Below are 15,202 nucleotides of genomic sequence, written 5' to 3'. Positions count from 1 at the left end.
GCGAGCGGAAGGCGGCCATCGAATGAGCAGGTGGGGGCACGGGCGCGCGGAGACTCGTACGTCGACCCGCTTGCTCGTTCCGTAATCGGGGTGCGGACGCGTTGCACGGGCACCCGAGGCTGTCGCCGGGAGCGTCGCCCCCGTCCGCGGTCGGTGGCCATGGCGGAAGAAGGGGGTTAGGGTTTCTTTTCCGGGGAGAGGAGGGGAGGGGAACGGAGGAGAAGCGAGATGGAAGGAGGTCGACGGTATGGTATGGCCCGCTTGTCATCAGGATACATACACACACAGTCCTCCAACGCAACGCCATCCATGGTCAGGTCCATGGACACGCCGGCGGCGACTAATGATGACAATACAATACGTATCAACGGCGGCCGCGACTGGTGACAATGCCGGCGAGAGAGAGAGAGAGAGAGATGCTTACATCGAGATCGAGGCAGGATATGGAAATCGCTCCAATGCTTCCCGCTTTCGTACCGACGCTCCAATCCAAGTCGATCCCCGCAGAGCCGATCAGGGGACGTGATATAGTATAGAGGAGGGGTCGGGTCGGTTCCGAAACTTCACGTTCCTTCACGAACACGAATTGGCAGCGATTTACTTTGGACCCTTTTATTTAACTGGCGATCATTTGTTGGGTGTTAGAGAAATAGCAACTTGATATTATGTGCGGGTGAAATAAAGAGTATGACTGAATAGAGGACAAATTAAGACTCAAAACGGTGGTCAGGCACGTCCGCAGACGTTTAGGGGCGGGGGTGGATTTGCTAAATCGTGTTGTAGATGCACTCACAACTAGTGTACAAAGCCACTTGATAGACCGGTTTTTTTTGAAAAAACTTCTGATCTTGTGAAGATATTTTGAAAATGAGAATGAGCCCCGACCACTGCGTTGAACGATTTACACAACCATCTTTATCATATTATTCAACATATATTGATAAAAATTATAAATACATGGATCAATTCAAAGACAACTTCCTAACGATAGATGTCGCTACACCTACTAGCTTCATGATGTCCAATGACCACACATCAACACACACCATATAACACTAGTGCAGAACCGGGCTTTAGCGCCGGTTCGTAAGGGCCTTTAGTGCCGGTTCTGCAACCGGCACTAAAGAGTGGAGACTAAAGCCCCCCCCCCCCCTTTAGTACTGGTTCATCACGAACCGGCGCTAAAGTGCCACCACGTGGCACGAGCCAGGCCCGGTGCGTGCAGGACATTAGTACCGGTTGGTAACACCAACCGGTACTAAATGTTTGGGTATGTTTTGGTATTATTTTTATTTTTCCTTTAATTTTGTGTTTTCAATTTAATTTAGTGATTATTTTAGTTGTTAAATCATTAGATGAAAGTACCGCAGATTAGTTTCGACTGGATGCATGTGGATCCTAGCTAAGTGATCAAGTATATGCCATATCCATATTATACTTGATCACTTAATTAAGTGATCAAGTATAATATGAATATGGCATATACTTGATCACTTAGCTAGGATCCATCCAGCTGAAACTAATCTGCGGTTTCTTTTATAAATGATATAATAACTCATCATCATCATATTAATATAAAAACTCTTGCATCATATCATCAACAACAGTAAATTAGCTAGCTAAAAATCATCATAGTCGTCATTACCACTGTTTAATCATCATAGTCATTACCGCTATCTAATCAGCACCAACACTAGCTTAAAGAAAAACATTCACTTGTACCAGAAGCAAAGATATCATCGAGTTCAACATGGTCATCATATTATAAGCGTTCATAACACCACAAAAGCAAATCATCCTTTGAGATTAAGTTCAGGACGAAGAACACGGACATGAGAGGACAAAAGTACTAAGAGCATGAAGTAGCTAAATCACTCCTGCTGCTCTCTCTCAGGTAAAATAGCATAGAACATGTATAGCTCTCCTGATTCATCATACTGGAGCATGCAGATGACCCTGTCTCCTAATCGTGGGCTGCGCTTCTCATTGCTGCCCTCTAGTACTTCTCTGCTGGGATCGTTAACAATTTTGCTCCAATCTTTCACTATTAAGCATTTATCGCTTTTAGAAATCCTGAATGCACTCATGTGCAATGTAGGATATCTTGGTCGTAAGCTAACCATTGACATGTGACCTTTAGTCTCGATCCACTGAGGCACAACTGTCATCGGGAGTCCCTGTTGAAGAACATCGTATAGTAATTTATATACTTAGCAATGAAAGTTTAGCAAAAAAATAATGTATGCAAAAGATGCACTGAGGACAAATAGTAAAAATCTTACCATCTTTCGTAAATAGATGTGACCGTAGTTCAATACGATCACTATTGGTCGCACGTTTTGAGTACTAACATTTCTAAGTGCAGGAAGAAAATTTGTCTTAACAGTATGAAGATCCTCAAGCCATGAAACATAATGACTTATCTCCTCGCAGTTTAGTTCAGCTCCGGGACAGTAGTAGGTCCTGTCTACCAAGCGCCGGACATGTTTGCTTGAATGGAAATAAGCTGTCAATAGAAATTAGTTGTCAACTATTTTTGAATGAACAATATCAAAGACATAAATATGGTTGAGAAACTCACATAATGGTAGAACTGGAGGCGTCTGCACATCGACTCAGATGTCTCTATTACCTTCAATATCATCTTCCGGACGAATATCAAAGGTGATAACCATATCAGGCTCAAATGCATAAGCCTTGCATAGTGCTTGCCAAATTTTGCATTCAAAATAGGTGTACGTGTCTGCATTGTATAATTTGACGTTGAAAGTATAACCATGCTCGGTCTTCAGGTAAACTCTCTTTACCTCCATAGTTTCCATAGCACTGAAACCTATCTTATCCAAGACAAAAATTCTTGCATGGCAAGGGATGCGCTAGTAGAATAGTGAAAATTTAAAATTATAAGTTGAAGCATATGAAGCATATATAAGTCATGCTTAATTACGAAAAAAGACTTGTCGTTGTGACTTACTGTATCCACTTCGAAGGTCTCATCCAGCTTGATGCTGAAGCGCCTATCATCAACAAGGAATTTCTGTCGCACAGGCCGCGCTGGTCTTCACAGTATTCGCACTAATGAAAATCTTTTTCGTCGTCAGACGACATTTCCTATGTTCATATAGGTGAAACATTAAACACTTACTAGTTCTATTAATTCAACTAATTCAACTACATCTATTAGTTCAACTAGTTCTATTAATTCAACTAAGCATTTAATAAAAATAAACTTGTTCTATTAATTTTCTTACTAAAATAAAGTAGCTAGTTCTATATAGTAATATTTTAATTAGATCATCAAATCTCAGATATCTAAATTTTCTTACTAAAAATAAACTAGTTCTATTAATTCAACTAAGAATTTACTAAAAATAAACTAGTTCTATTAATTTTCTTACTAAAATATATATATAAAGTAGCTATATATAGTAATATTTTAATTAGATCATCAAATCTCATATACCTAAATTTTCTTACTAAAAATAAACTAGTTTTATTAATTCAACTAGTTCAACTAAGCATTTACTAAAAATAAACTAGTTATATTAATTCAACTAGTTCAAATAATCTCATATACCTAAATTTTCTTACTAAAAATAAACTTGTTCTATTAATTTTCATACTAAAAATAAACTAGTTATATTAATTCAACTAGTTCAAATCTCATATATATACCTAATTAATATCTAGCTAATTCATCTAAAATTGACATTAATATTTAACATCTTTTCCATATAATTTCATCTAACATTAACATTCTAACATTCTTATCTACGTAATTTATCTAACATTAATCTAAACAACAGAAAACAGAAAATAAGTAAAAACAATATGTGTGTGTATGTGTGTGTATATGTGTGTGTGTGTACGAGCGGGGGGCGGCGGCGCGAGACGGCGATGTGACGGGGACGGCGCGACGACGAGCGGCGGGCCGGGGGCGACGGCGCGATCGAGACGGCGACGTAGTACGGGGCGGAGGCGACGGACGGCGGGGGCGACGGGGTGACGGCGACGACGGCCGGCGGGGGCGACGGCGGTGACGGCGACAACGGGCGGCGGGGCCTGCGAGGGCGGCGCGCGATGGGCGACGGTGCGGCGGCGGCGGCGATGTCGCGCGAAGTAGTTGGAGAAGAAGTGGTGGTCGATGAAACTGAATTTTTCGTAAGTGGCATATATATAGGAGGGGCCTTTAGTACCGGTTGGTGCCACCAACCGATATTAAAGGCCAATTTTCGCCAGGCCAAGGGGCGGGAAACTGCCCCTTTAGTACCGGTTTGTGGCTCCAACCGGTACTAAAGGCCCACTCATTAGTACCGGTTGGAGCCACCAACCGGTACTAATGGTTGTGCGCTGCCACTGGCGGTGCACAATGTTTAGTCCCACCTCGCCGAGCGAAGGGCAGCCGCACTGGTTTATAAACCCAGCCGCGGCTGCTCCTTTGAACTTCTCTATATAGCAGGCTTCTGGGCCTAACTTCGTGTTGGGGAACGTAGTAATTTCAAAAAAATTCCTACGCACACGCAAGATCATGGTGATGCATAGCAACGAGAGGGGAGAGTGTTGTCCACGTACCCTCGTAGACCGAAAGCGGAAGCGTTAACACAACGCGGTTGATGTAGTCGTACGTCTTCACGATCCGACCGATCAAGTACCGAACGCACGGCACCTCCGAGTTCAGCACACGTTCAGCTCGATGACGTCCCTCGAACTCCGATCCAGCCGAGTGTTGAGGGAGGGTTTCGTCAGCACGACGGCGTGGTGACGATGATGATGTTCTACCGACGCAGGGCTTTGCCTAAGCACCGCTACGATATTATCGAGGTGTAATATGGTGGAGGGGGGCACCGCACACGGCTAAGAGATCAAATAGATCAATTGTTGTGTCTATGGGGTGCCCCCCTGCCCCCGTATATAAAGGAGCAAGGGGGAGGCCGGCCGGCCCTTGTTGGCGCGCCAGGAGGAGGAGTCCTCCTCCTAGTAGGAGTAGGACTCCCCTCTTTCCTACTCCTACTAGGAGGGGGGAAAGGAAGGGGGAGAGGGAGAAGGAAAGGGGGGCGCCGCCCCCCTCTCCTAGTCCAATTCGGACCAGAGGGGGAGGGGCGCGCGGCCCCTCCTGGCTGCCCCTCTCTCTCTCTCCACTAAGGCCCATAAGGCCCATTACTTCTCCCGGGGGGGTTCCGGTAACCCTCCGGCACTCCGGTTTTCTCCGAAATCACCCGGAACATTTTCGGTGTCCGAATATAGTCGTCCAATATATCAATTTTTATGTCTCGGCCATTTCGAGACTCCTCGTCATGTCCGTGATCACATCCGGGACTCCGAACAACCTTCGGTACATCAAAACATATAAACTCATAATATAACTGTCATCGTAACGTTAAGCGTGCAGACCCTACGGGTTCGAGAACTATGTAGACATGACCGAGACATGTCTCCGGTCAATAACCAATAGCGGAACCTGGATGCTCATATTGGCTCCCACATATTCTACGAAGATCTTTATCGGTCAGACCGCATAACAACATACGTTGTTCCCTTTGTCATCGGTATGTTACTTGCCCGAGATTCGATCGTCGGTATCTCAATACCTAGTTCAATCTCGTTACCGGCAAGTCTCTTTACTCGTTCCGTAATACATCATCTTGCAACAAACTCTTTAGTTGCAATGCTTGCAAGGCTTAAGTGATGTGCATTACCGAGAGGGCCCAGAGATACCTCTCCGACAATCGGAGTGACAAATCCTAATCTCGAAATACGCCAACCCAACAAGTACCTTCGGAGACACCTGTAGAGCACCTTTATAATCACCCAGTTACGTTGTGACGTTTGGTAGCACACAAAGTGTTCCTCCGGTAATTGGGAGTTGCATAATCTCATAGTCATAGGAACATGTATAAGTCATGAAGAAAGCAATGGCAACATACTAAACGATCAAGTGCTAAGCTAACGGAATGGGTCAAGTCAATCACATCATTCTCCTAATAATGTGATCCCGTTAATCAAATGACAACTCAAGTAGAGGCATACTAGTGACACTCTGTTTGTCTAGGAAACATAACCATCTATGATCAACGAGCTAGTCAAGTAGAGGCATACTAGTGACACTCTGTTTGTCTATGTATTCACACAAGTATTATGTTTCCGGTTAATACAATTCTAGCATGAATAATAAACATTTATCATGAAATAAGGAAATAAAAATAACTATATTATTGCCTCTAGGGCATATTTCCTTCAGTCTCCCACTTGCACTAGAGTCAATAATCTAGATTACACAGTAATGATTCTTACACCCATGGAGCCTTGGTGCTGATCATGTTTTGCTCGTGGAAGAGGCTTAGTCAACGGGTCTACAACATTCAGATCCGTATGTATCTTGCAAATTTCTATGTCTCCCACTTGGAATAAATCCCGGATGGAATTGAAGTGTCTTTTGATGTGCTTGGTTCTCTTGTGAAATCTGGATTCCTTTGCTAAGGCAATTGCACCAGTATTGTCACAAAAGATTTTCATTGGACCCGATGCACTAGGTATGACACCTAGATCGAATATGAACTCCTTCATCCAGACTCCTTCATTTGCTGCTTCCGAAGCAGCTATGTACTCCGCTTCACACGTAGATCCCGCCACGACGCTTTGTTTAGAACTGCACCAACTGACAGCTCCACCGTTCAATGTAAACACGTATCCGGTTTGCGATTTAGAATCGTCCGGATCAGTATCAAAGCTTGCATCGACGAACCATTTACGATGAGCTCTTTGTCACCTCCATAAACGAGAAACATATCCTTAGTCCTTTTCAGGTATTTCAGGATGTTCTTGACCGCTGTCCAGTGATCCACTCCTGGATTACTTTGGTACCTTCCTGCTAGACTTATAGCAAGGCTTACATCAGGTCTGGTACACAGCATTGCATACATGATAGAGCCTATGGCTGAAGCATAGGGAACATCTTTCATCTTCTCTTTATCTTCTGCAGTGGTCGGGCATTGAGTCTTACTCAATTTCACACCTTGTAACACAGGCAAGAACCCTTTCTTTGCTTGATCCATTTTGAACTTTTTCAAAACTTTGTCAAGGTATGTGCTTTGTGAAAGTCCAATTAAGCGTCTTGATCTATCTCTATAAATCTTGATGCCCAATATATACGCAGCTTCACCGAGGTCTTTCATTGAAAAACTCTTATTCAAGTATCCCTTTATGCTATCCAGAAATTCTATATCATTTCCAATCAGCAATATGTCATCCACATATAATATCAGAAATGCTACAGAGCTCCCACTCACTTTCTTGTAAATACAGGCTTCTCCAAAAGTCTGTATAAAACCAAATGCTTTGATCACACTATCAAAGCGTTTATTCCAACTCCGAGAGGCTTGCACCAGTCCATAAATGGATCGCTGGAGCTTGCACACTTTGTTAGCTTCCTTTGGATCGACAAAACCTTCCGGTTGCATCATATACAACTCTTCTTCCAGAAATCCATTCAGGAATGCAGTTTTGACATCCATTTGCCAAATTTCATAATCATAAAATGCGGCAATTGCTAACATGATTCGGACAGACTTAAGCATCGCTACGGGTGAGAAGGTCTCATCGTAGTCAATCCCTTGAACTTGTCGAAAACCTTTCGCAACAAGTCGAGCTTTATAGACAGTAACATTACCGTCAGCGTCAGTCTTCTTCTTGAAGATCCATTTATTTTCAATGGCTTGCCGATCATCGGGCAAGTCAACCAAAGTCCATACTTTGTTCTCATACATGGATCCCATCTCGGATTTCATGGCCTCAAGCCATTTTGCGGAATCTGGGCTCACCATCGCTTCTTCATAGTTCGTAGATTCGTCATGGTCTAGTAACATAACCTCCAGAACAGGATTACCGTACCACTCTGGTGCGGATCTTACTCTGGTTGATCTACGAGGTTCAGTAATAACTTGATCTGAAGTTTCATGATCATCATCATTAACTTCCTCACTAATTGGCGTAGGTGTCATAGAAACTGGTTTCTGTGATGAACTACTTTCCAATAAGGGAGCAGGTACAGTTACCTCATCAAGTTCTACTTTCCTCCCACTCACTTCTTTCGAGAGAAACTCCTTCTCCAGAAAATTTCCGAATTTAGCAACAAAAGTTTTGCCTTCGGATCTGTGATAGAAGGTGTACCCAATAGTTTCCTTTGGGTATCCTATGAAGACGCATTTCTCTGATTTGGGTTCGAGCTTATCAGGTTGAAGTTTTTCACATAAGCATCGCAGCCCCAAACTTTAAGAAACGACAACTTTGGTTTTTTGCCAAACCACAGTTCATAAGGCGTCGTCTCAACGGATTTTGATGGTGCCCTATTTAACGTGAATGCAGCCGTCTCTAAAGCATAACCCCAAAACGATAGCGATAAATCAGTAAGAGACATCATAGATCGCACCATATCTAGTAAAGTATGATTACGACGTTCGGACACACCATTACGTTGTGGTGTTCCGGGTGGCGTGAGTTGCGAAACTATTCCGCATTGTTTCAAATGAAGACCAAACTCATAACTCAAATATTCTCCTCCACGATCAGATCGTAGAAATTTTATTTTCTTGTTACGATGATTTTCAACTTCACTCTGAAATTCTTTGAACTTTTCAAATGTTTCAGACTTATGTTTCATTAAGTAGATATACCCATATCTGCTCAAATCATCTGTGAAGGTGAGAAAATAACGATATCCGCCACGAGCCTCAATATTCATCGGACCACATACATCTGTATGTATGATTTCCAACAAATCTATTGCTCTCTCCATAGTTCTGGAAAACGATGTTTTAGTCATCTTGCCCATGAGGCACGGTTCGCAAGTACCAAGTGATTCATAATCAAGTGGTTCCAAAAGTCCATCAGTATGGAGTTTCTTCATGCGCTTTACACCGATATGACCTAAACGGCAGTGCCACAAATAAGTTGCACTATCATTATCAACTCTGCATCTTTTGGCTTCAATATTATGAATATGTGTATCACTACTATCGAGATTCAACAAAAATAGACCACTCTTCAAGGGTGCATGACCATAAAAGATATTACTCATATAAATAGAACAACCATTATTCTCTGATTTAAATGAATAACCGTCTCGCATCAAACAAGATCCAGATATAATGTTCATGCTTAACGCTGGCACCAAATAACAATTATTTAGGTCTAAAACTAATCCCAAAGGTAGATGTAGAGGTAGCGTGCCGACCGCGATCACATCGACTTTGGAACCATTTCCCATGCGCATCGTCACCTCGTCCTTAGCCAATCTTCGCTTAATCCGTAGCCCCTGTTTCGAGTTGCAAATATTAGCAACAGAACCAGTATCAAATACCCAGGTGCTACTGCGAGCATTAGTAAGGTACACATCAATAACATGTATATCACATATACCTTTGTTCACCTTGCCATCCTTCTTATCTGCCAAATACTTGGGGCAGTTACGCTTCCAGTGACCAGTCTGCTTGCAGTAGAAGCACTCAGTCTCAGGCTTAGGTACAGACTTGGGTTTCTTCTCCTGAGCAGCAACTTGTTTGCTGTTCTTCTTGAAGTTCCCCTTCTTCTTCCCTTTACCCTTTTTCTTGAAACTAGTGGTCTTATTGACCATCAACACTTGATGCTCCTTTTTGATTTCTACCTCCGCAGCCTTTAGCATTGCGAAGAGCTCGGGAATCGCCTTAACCATCCCTTGCATATTATAGTTCATCACGAAGCTCTTGTAGCTTGGTGGCAGTGATTGAAGAATTCTGTCAATGACGCAATCATCCGGAAGATTAACTCCCAGTTGAATCAAGTGATTATTATACCCAGACATTTTGAGTATATGCTCACTGACAGAACTATTCTCTTCCATCTTGCAGCTATAGAACTTATTGGAGACTTCATATCTCTCAATCCGGGCATTTGCTTGAAATATTAACTTCAACTCCTGGAACATCTCATATGCTCCATGACGTTCAAAACGTCGTTGAAGACCCGGTTCTAAGCCGTAAAGCATGGCACACTGAACTATCGAGTAGTCATCAGCTTTGCTCTGCCAGACGTTCATAACATCTGGTGTTGCTCCTGCAGCAGGCCTGGCACCCAGCGGTGCTTCCAGGACGTAATTCTTCTGTGCAGCAATGAGGATAATCCTCAAGTTACGGACCCAGTCCGTGTAATTGCTACCATCATCTTTCAACTTTGCTTTCTCAAGGAACGCATTAAAATTCAACGGAACAACAGCACGGGCCATCTATCTACAATTAACATAGACAAGCAAGATACTATCAGGTACTAAGTTCATGATAAATTCAAGTTCAATTAATCATATTACTTAAGAACTCCCACTTATATAGACATCTCTCTAATCCTCTAAGTGATCACGTGATCCATATCAACTAAACCATGTCCGATCATCACGTGAGATGGAGTAGTTTCAATGGTGAACATCACTATGTTGATCATATCTACTATATGATTCACGCTCGACCTTTCGGTCTCCGTGTTCCGAGGCCATATCTGTTATATGCTAGGCTCGTCAAGTTTAACCTGAGTATTCCGCATGTGCAACTATTTTGCACCCATTGTATTTGAACGTAGAGCCTATCACACCCGATCATCACGTGGTGTCTCAGCACGAAGAACTTTCGCAACGGTGCATACTCAGGGAGAACACTTATACTTTGATAATTTAGTGAAGGATCATCTTATAATGCTACCGTCAATCAAAGCAAGATAAGATGCATAAAAGATAAACATCACATGCAATCAATATAAGTGATATGATATGGCCATCTGTTGGGGAACATACTAATTTCAAAAAAATTCCTACGCACACGCAAGATCATGGTGATGTATAGCAACGAGAGGGGAGAGTGTTGTCTACGTACCCTCGTAGACCGAAAGCGGAAGCGTTAACACAACGCGGTTGATGTAGTCGTACGTCTTCACGATCTGACCGATCAAGTACCGAACGCACGGCACCTCCAAGTTCAGCACACGTTCAGCTCGATGACGTCCCTCGAACTCCGATCCAGCCGAGTGTTGAGGGAGAGTTTCGTCAGCACGACGGCGTGGTGACGATGATGATGTTCTACCGACGCAGGGCTTCGCCTAAGCACCGCTACGATATTATCGAGGTGTAATATGGTGGAGGGGGGCACCGCACACGGCTAAGAGATCAATCATCAATTGTGTGTCTTTGGGGTGCCCCCTGCCCCCGTATATAAAGGAGCAAGGGGGAAGGCGGCCGGCCAAGGAGGAGGGCGCACCAAGGGGGGAGTCCTACTCCCACCGGGAGTAGGACTCCCCCTTTCCTTGTTGGAGTAGGAGAGAAGGAAAGAGGGGGAGAGGGAGAAGGAAAAGGGGGCTGCACCCCTTGTCCAATTCGGACCAGAGGGGGGGGGGGGTGCGCGCCTCCTTCCTTTTGGCCTCTCTCCTCTATTCCCGTATGGCCCAATAAGGCCCAATACTTCTCCCCGGCGAATTCCCGTAACTCTCCGGTACTCCGATAAATACCCGAATCACTCGGAACCTTTCCGAAGTCCGAATATAGTCGTCCAATATATCGATCTTTACGTCTCGGCCATTTCGAGACTCCTCGTCATGTCCCTGATCTCATCCGGGACTCCGAACTCCTTCGGTACATCAAAACACATAAACTCATAATATAACCGTCATCTAACTTTAAGCGTGCGGACCCTACGGGTTCGAGAACTATGTAGACATGACCGAGACACGTCTCCGGTCAATAACCAATAGCGGAACCTGGATGCTCATATTGGCTCCCACATATTCTACGAAGATTTTTATCGGTCAAACCGCATAACAACATACGTTGTTCCCTTTGTCATCGGTATGTTACTTGCCCGAGATTCGATCGTCGGTATCTCAATACCTAGTTCAATCTCGTTACCGGCAAGTCTCTTTACTCGTTCCGTAATACATCATCCCGCAACTAACTCATTAGTTACAATGCTTGCAAGGCTTATAGTGATGTGCATTACTGAGTGGGCCCAGAGATACCTCTCCGACAATCGGAGTGACAAATCCTAATCTCGAAATACGCCAACCCAACAAGTACCTTTGGAAGCACCTGTAGAGCACCTTTATAATCACCCAGTTACGTTGTGACGTTTGGTAGCACACAAAGTGTTCCTCCGGTAAACGGGAGTTGCATAATCTCATAGTCATAGGAACATGTATAAATCATGAAGAAAGCAATAGCAGAATACTAGACGATCGTGTGCTAAGCTAACGGAATGGGTCAAGTCAATCACATCATTCTCCTAATGATATGATCCCGTTAATCAAATGACAACTCATGTCTATGGCTAGGAAACATAACCATCTTTGATCAACGAGCTAGTCAAGTAGAGGCATACTAGTGACACTCTGTTTGTCTATGTATTCACACATGTATCATGTTTCCGGTTAATACAATTCTAGCATGAATAATAAACATTTATCATGATATAAGGAAATAAATAATAACTTTATTATTGCCTCTAGGGCATATTTCCTTCACTTCGGCGCGCTGCCCTGTGAGCCTGCTGGCCCTTCTGGGCCTGTATTTGCAAACCCTAGGTCTGGCAGGCCCACTGGGCAGCGCCCCAATAATTTTTTATATAATTTTCTTATATTTATTTTTGAGTAGTTTTTTTGCTGTATTTAGTTTCTTTGTGAATATAAAAAAAATATAGTTTTTTCTTTTCTGCATTATTTATTTTATGCTATTTATTTTTGAGTAATTTTTTAATATAGTTTTTGTCTTTTCTGTTTTATTTATTTTCTATTTTATTATGATGCATACTAAACGCAAAAATAGGCTGGAGTTCAAATAAGTTTAAAAAACATTGAAGTGCCCGTGTAACAGATGAGTTCTCGTTCGAAACCCTGATGATACCATGCCAAGTTCCAACATTTTCAGACTTTATTTTGTAGTGATTTTCAATTTCATCGTCATTTAGCTCTCTAAACAAATCGGTAAATGACTAAAAACAGCAAATGATGTCAGAACGTGTTGGAAATTGATGACGTCGCTTTGAATGATGCATACTGAACGCAAAAATAGGTTGAAGTTCAAATAAGTTTAAAAAACATTGAAGTGTCCGTGTAACAGATGAGTTCTCGTCCGAAGCCCTGATACTCCGAAAGAGATTGTCTAGTTTGTACACGAAGTACGGCCAGTTTTTGCCGTAACCCTCTCTACTCTCTTGCACAATGCTATGTGGGTGAAATGATGATACCATGCCAAGTTTCAACATTTTCAGAGTTCATTTTGTAGCGATTTTCAATTTCACGGTCATTTAGCTCTCTAAACAAATCGGTAAATGACTGAAAAACAGCAAATGATGTCAGAACGTGTTGGAAATTGATGACGTCGCTTTGAATGGTGTGTACTGAATGCTAAAATAGTCTGGAGTTTAATTAAGTTTAAAAAACATGAAGTGCCGGTGTAACAGATGAGTTCTCGTCCGAAGCCCTGATACTCCGAAAGAGATTGTCCAGTTTGTACACGAAGTGCATACAGTGTTTGCCGTAACCCACTCCACTCTCTTGCACATGCTATGTGGGTAAAATGATTATACCATGCCAAGTTTCAACATTTTCAGAGTTCATTTTGTAGCGATTTTTAATTTCACGGTCATTTAACTTTGAAAACAAATCGGTAAATGACTGAAAAACAGCAAATGATGTCAGAAAGTGTTGAAAATGGATGACGTCGCTTTGAATGCTGCGTAATGAACGCAAAAATAGTCTGGAGTTGTAATAAGTTTAAAAAAATGAAGTGCCGATGTAACAGATGAGTTTTCGTCCGAAATCGGCCCTGATACTTCGAAAGAGATTGTCCAGTTTGTACACGAAGTGCATCCAGTTTTTGCCGTATTGTCCAGTTTGTACACGAAGTGCAACCAGTTTTTGCCGTAACACAAGAAGTCCGGAGTTGTAATAAGTTATTAAAAATAAAAAAGAGGCGCAATGCTCGTTAATTAGCTTCAAGCCTTTCGGAATAGTGTAGACTGCACTGCACATAGCTCCATGCAGTCTACCCTATTCCTCAAGACTTGAAGCTAAGCAACGTGAAGGTGAGCATTGCGCCTCTTCTTCATCGTTTCTGCACTCAGAGCTTATAAACCGCTCCTAGTGCCTCTCTCTTCGCGAGGTGGGACTAAAAAACAGCTTAGTAAGAAACTCTAGTACCGATTCATGCCACGAGCCAGTACTAAAGGTGCTCGTGGGGCCACAGCCTCATTAGTACCGGTTCGTGGCACGAACCGGTGCTAAAGGTTCGTCCGTCACGAACCAGTACTAAAGAGCTCCTCCCGTCTAGCCGTTAAAACCGGCACTAATGGACACATTAGTGCCGGCTCAAAATCAAACCGGCACTAATGTGCTTCACATTTGACCATTTTTCTACTAGTGTAATCCGATGGCCTCGCCAAGCACCCCCATGACAACTCGAGATCACCAACCAGTCTAGCAGATCGGCGGTCTAGGAGTGCACGTGGTAGGATCCCACAGCTAGGCTGCAATTACCATTGACATGTTCATGTTTCTGTACGCGCTCGTGGCTGGTGGTGATGGCTCACGCAGGTGACATTTGGTTTCCACGAACCACGATCTGCAGCCGAGCGGAGGCGCTCAGCAGGCAATAACTTGTGTTTTCCAGTTTCCACTCGTGTTCGTGTGGGAGACACATGACTGTGTGGGATGTTTTTCTTTCTCTTCATATGGGAGACGTACGATTTTAAAAGCGGAGGTGCGTATAAGAAAGAAAAGACTCTTCGTGTGGGAGAAGAAGGGCTTTAGAATCGAAGATGGCCTATGAAAGAAAAGGGGAGAAACGAAAAAAGTTAAAGGGATTTTTCTAAATGAGCATGTGATAGGCCAAACTAAACATATCACCTCTTTTTATTGGCGGGAATAAATAATATGAATTCCAATTATTTCTACCAAATACATTATATAATATTTCAAAAGGTAAACCAATAATAAGAAACCATTCAAATGTCATCCTCGCGAGTGTGCGAGCTCCTTTGCTTGTGTTTATATAAAGAGCAAGAAGCAGAAAATACTTGCTGGGAGCTAAAAATATAGTCTCTCTGTAAAGAAATATGAGTGCGTTTAGATCATCACTAAATCCAGATGGAGGGAGTACTTGTTAATTTATTTTTGAGAGCTGCAAATACCGGCATTT

The sequence above is a fragment of the Aegilops tauschii genome, chromosome 3, assembly GCF_002575655.3.
Source record: "Aegilops tauschii subsp. strangulata cultivar AL8/78 chromosome 3, Aet v6.0, whole genome shotgun sequence".
Classification (NCBI taxonomy): domain Eukaryota; kingdom Viridiplantae; phylum Streptophyta; class Magnoliopsida; order Poales; family Poaceae; genus Aegilops; species Aegilops tauschii.
Note: the sequence above shows the minus strand (reverse complement) of the source record.